Below are 5,368 nucleotides of genomic sequence, written 5' to 3' on the forward strand. Positions count from 1 at the left end.
CCTTAAAACCAATAAACCCTTTGATAAAGGGTCATCCTCAGGCTCATCGGTACAGTCCAAACAAAGCTACACCATGAAGCCTCCTGAATCCTTTGCGCAGGCTGTTGATCCTGCAATTACTAAAGCACCACCTACATCCCCAGCTAAGGAGGAATTTAAATTTGTTACCACCCAGGTAATACCAATGATCGCCCTGGACAAAGAGTACGAGGGCTACCCCCTGGAACAACTTATCAAACCAGTCTACAATGACAAGAATTTTGTGGATACCGAAAGTCCACTTAAAACACGCCGATTTTATGAGGCAATTCTAGTCGACACGGATTCTATCGAAGTCGAACATTCTATGGATGAACGAAATCCCGACTTCATTGCCTATTCAAGATTCACCATCAAGCGGGTACTCACCCCATTCAACTGGTTTGCGGATCATCTGCATACTCCAATTGCATTGTCAATGCCTCATAGGCCTCAGACGTACAATTGGTATGACTATAAGTCTGCATGGTTCAACTTCCTCTATGTTCGACCAGGACATACCTGGTTTGTTAAATATTGTCCCGCCATGTTAAATGCCACTATCCCTAGATGGTTTTATGAATGGTGGGGATGCTTCAGAGGAATTAAAGAAATTCTTCCCCAACAATTCCTAAGTCGCCTAGCAGAGTTTTGTGCCAATGAAGGATGTCTAACCCTTCCAGAACACATTCAAATGTGTAAATTTTTTATTAAGAAACGTGTATCTTACATCATCTCCTGGAACTTTGCCAAAGGAGAACAAGATCGTATTACTTATTTATCCAAAGAGATAAAGGTTAAAGGCTGGACTCCTAAACCAGCAGCCCCTAAAACTCCTGACAAAGGAAAAACACCAGCATCTTCAGCAGGCGCCCCGAAGAATAAACAGGCGCTTAAGGAGAGACTAAAGAAGGCTTTGAATGATCTAGAAAGTCAGGATGTCAATGATGAAGTCCTACAGCTTCTAGAGGAAGCCTCTTCCACCAGCAGCGGTGACAACAACGGGGATATGTTAGTCCCCAAAGGAATAGCTAGGGCCTACATGGACCCCTACTAAGAACAAAGAACGGACCCTCTGATAGTAACTGTATTGTTAAAGGTCTTGTGCCTACAAAGTACCTTACAAAGAGTACTTCCCGCCTTTATTCAGCAACGGGAGAAAAAATGACTATTCATTATCAACTCCCGGAGACTTGGAGACTCTAGAAACTTGGGAGTTTCTTCTAACCATTATAAACCATGTGAGATGACATGGAGTCCAATGCCTTAACCACATTGGGGAGATCTATTCTACCCTTGCCATCGGAGTAGAACCTTAACTTTAGTGATCGCTATCTTAATCCACTTGGGGTAAATCATAATCCTACGGTGGCTCATAGTTCTGAGGTATAAGACCTTGGAATAAATCCCAACTTAGTGCTAAATATTACTTCCTTACTTAGGCTCAGAACTTTTAGGAAATCCACCTTACAACAGTACAAGGATGTATAGAGGAAGTCAATTATCCTTTTCTTTGCTTTAAATCATAAATACTACAGATTCCTATTTTAGCTTAGGATTCAATGATCAACTTTCTTCCTTGAAACTTGGTAAACAATCATCAAGGAGGCTTAAAATCATGATCTTATTAAAACATCAAGGATAAATCTTAGAGCTTAAAGCCCATGTGTCAAACTTATGTTAAAACACCGAAAGGTTCATGCTTGATAATATAATTATTGGTAAATCAACTCAAAATTTGGAGAAAATATGATCATGTGCATAAATATTCGAAAGTAGACATGTAACTCAATATCCAAATCACTTAAGCTCTCAAAATCATGCAATTAGAACATGGGGTATAAACCCTAACTTAAATTACATGGAAATTATATCAAAATTCAGAAATTTGTAACTTAAGGTAAGTTTTTGGGCACAAGAACAAAGAATATTCTTGTTGAAACCCTACATACCTTATTTGGCTTGATTCAATGGAACCAGTTGACTTTTGAAGCCTTGAGAATGTTCTTTGAGGCTTTTCTTAAAGGTTCTTGAATGGTGATGTTTTGATTCTTGAATTTTTTTGAACAATGGCTTGAACCTTATTCTTAAGAATTGACCTTGAAAGGAACCATAATTTTGATGGTATGATGAATATGAATTTATGTGATTTGATTTCATTTAATTAGGTGTTAAAAAGGGTTGAAAAGACATAAAAATCCTTTTAAACATGGCTTAAAATCGCTAAACAGAGGTCCCCAATGGTTTGGGCGATGAACTGTCGTCTTGGGGATGGACCGTACCTTCAACCCGTTGCGTTTTGCCTAGAAAACAAGCTTACTGCCTCAGTTGCGATGGTTTGGGCGACGGTCCGTCAGCCTTCGTGTCAACTTTGGCAGTCCAAATAGCTCACTATAAAACGACCATAACATTTTACCCCGATACCGGATTTTGGTGAAATTGGTATCGTTGGAAAGATAATTCAATTATTTATTTGTTGGTGGGTTATGAGATAAAAAATTCATATGATAACAAAATATATGCTCTTTTGGAGTTGACTATACCAAAATCTTTCCCAAGAATTAAATTGGTAAGGGATATTTTGATTCGCCTAATATTTAGGACATATTTAAGGCCTTAATACACACCAACCTTGATCATAAAACTACCATTGCACTATAATTTATTTACCCTTTGCTTGAAGCATGGTTCTACGATCAGTTAGAATTCTTGGGGTATTATAATATCTCCCCCTTGGGAACATTCGTCCTCAAATGAGGTTGGCTAGCTGAGAAAACTGAGGATGCACAACTGAAATAAATTACTAAACTAATTCTACATCATTCTAATCCTTTGAGTACTTTTGGGATTGCATGAACTTATAAAGAATAAACTATACAGTTGAATTATGCTTAGAAAGAACAGAATCAAGGAAGAGTAGTACCTTTGGCTAAATCTAAGTTTGCGGCGAATAGATGAGGGTACTTGGCTCGCATATCTACTTCTGCTTCCCAAGTAGCACCCTCAACTAATTGGTTCCGCCAAAGAACCTTGACCAAGGGAACTTCTTTGTTCCTTAGTCTATAGATCTGATGGTCTAGAATCTCAACTGGAGTCTCTTCATATAAAAGATTGTTCTGAATATCTGAGCTCTCAGATGGATCTACTACCATGGAATCACCGATGCACTTCTTAATCATAGAGACCTGAAAGACATAATGAAAAGATGACAAATCTGCAGGAAACTCACCCTCATAAGCTACTTTCCTAACACGTCTCAAAATTCTATAGGGGCCAACATAACGGGGACTAAGCTTTGCCTTTTTACCAAATCTCTTTACCCCTTTCATGGGTGAAATCTTAAAATATACTAAGTCATCAATTTTAAACTCAAGATCTCTTCTTCTCACTCCTGCATATGATTTCTGGCGACTCTAGGCTGTCTTCAACATTTCTATAATCAATTTTACTTTTTCGATAGCTTGAATCACTGCATTAGGCCCAAGCAGGCGGCCTCACCTACTTCAAACCAACCTATGGGTAATCTACATTTCCTCCCACAAAGAGCCTCAAACGGGGCCATCTGAATGCTAGAACGATAAATGTTATTATAAGTGAACTCAAGCAATGACAAATGCTTATCCCAACTACCCTTGAAATAAAAAACACAAGCCCTCAACATGTCTTCTAGAGTCTGGATGGTCCTCTCTGCTTGACCATCTGTCTGTGGATGAAAAGTGGAACTAAGGTGAACTTGGGTACCAAGACCCTTCTGAAAATCTCTCCAAAATTAGGAAGTAAACGGAGTACCCCTATCTAAGATGATAGATAAGGGAACTCCATGCAGTCTGACTAACTCTCGGATATACAACTTAGCATAATTCTCAGCTGTATAAGATATGTGACTGGCAGGAAATACGCTGCAACCTATCTACAACAACCCAAATTGAATCATAATGACGGCGCGAAAGGGGTAAACCAGTCATAAAATCTATATTTACCTCTTCCCACTTCCAAGTGGGGATACCAAACTCTTGCATCGCATCACTAGGTCTTTGGTGCTCTACCTTAACGTATTGACAAGTTGTGCACTTTGCCACAAACTCTGATATATCTTTCTTCATACCACTCCACCAATAGATTTTTCGCAAGTCGAGGTACATATTGGTAGCACCTAGTTGAATATAATATATTGTGCCATGCGCTTCAGCCATAATTCTCTGCCTCAAATCATCAACACTAGGAACACACAATCTATCCTAAAATCATAATAAGTTATCTCCCTCTTTGGAGAAAACTACTACCTTATGATCTTTAACCGACTCCTTCAGTTTGACCTAACTAGAATCTATGTCCTATTTTTCCTTCACTTCCGAAACTAATGAGGATTTAAAACTAATCAAGCAACCTAATACGTAATATAGCAAAATGATGCACTTCACGAGCTAATTATTTCTTATTTGTCTCCATGTGAGCAAAACTACCGATAGACAACCTACAAAGTGCATCTGCCACTACATTGGCCTAACTCAGATGATACAACATGCTCATATCATAATCTTTTAAAACTCTAACCACCTCCTCTGACGAAGATTTAACTCTCTCTGAATAAACATAGACTGCAGGCTTTTGTGGTCCATTAACACATCAGCATAGACACTGTACAGATAATGTCTCCAGAGTTTCAAAACAAAACCACAACAGCTAATTCAATATCATAGGTTGGTTAATTCTTTTCATACGGCTTCAACTGTCTAGACTCATAGTCTATAACCTTATCTCTCTGGATCAGCACGCAACCTAAACAAACTTTAGAGGCATCAAAATACACCACAAAATCGTCCGTACAATCAGGCAATGTTAACACTGGGGCTGAAGTAAGTCGAGTCTTCAACTCCAAAAAACTCTCCTGGCAAAAATATGACCACAAGAAATTAACTTTATTTTAGGTCAATTGGGCCATAAGAAATGCAATAGATGAGAAAACCCCAACAAAGCAGTGGTAATGACCAACTAGACCTAAGAAAATCCTATTGTCTGACGGAGAGATAGGCCTAGGCTAATTTGTTATGACTTTTGTCTTTTAGGGATCAACTCTAATGCCTTCGGCTCAAATAATATGACCAATAAAGGCTACTAACCTTAGCCAAAACTCACACTTGCTGAATTTGGTGAACAATTGATGATCTCGAAGAGTTTGCAAGATGATTTTAAGAAGAGCTGCATGGTCATCCTCACTACGGGAGTAAATAAGGATATCATCTATGAACACTATGAATAACATATCAAGATACAATTTGAACACTCGATTCATGAGGTCAATGAAAGTTGTTAGAGCATTGGTTAGCCCAAAAGACATGACTAGAAACTC

This window comes from Capsicum annuum, unplaced genomic scaffold (genome assembly GCF_002878395.1).
Source record: "Capsicum annuum cultivar UCD-10X-F1 unplaced genomic scaffold, UCD10Xv1.1 ctg5459, whole genome shotgun sequence".
Lineage (NCBI taxonomy): Eukaryota > Viridiplantae > Streptophyta > Magnoliopsida > Solanales > Solanaceae > Capsicum > Capsicum annuum.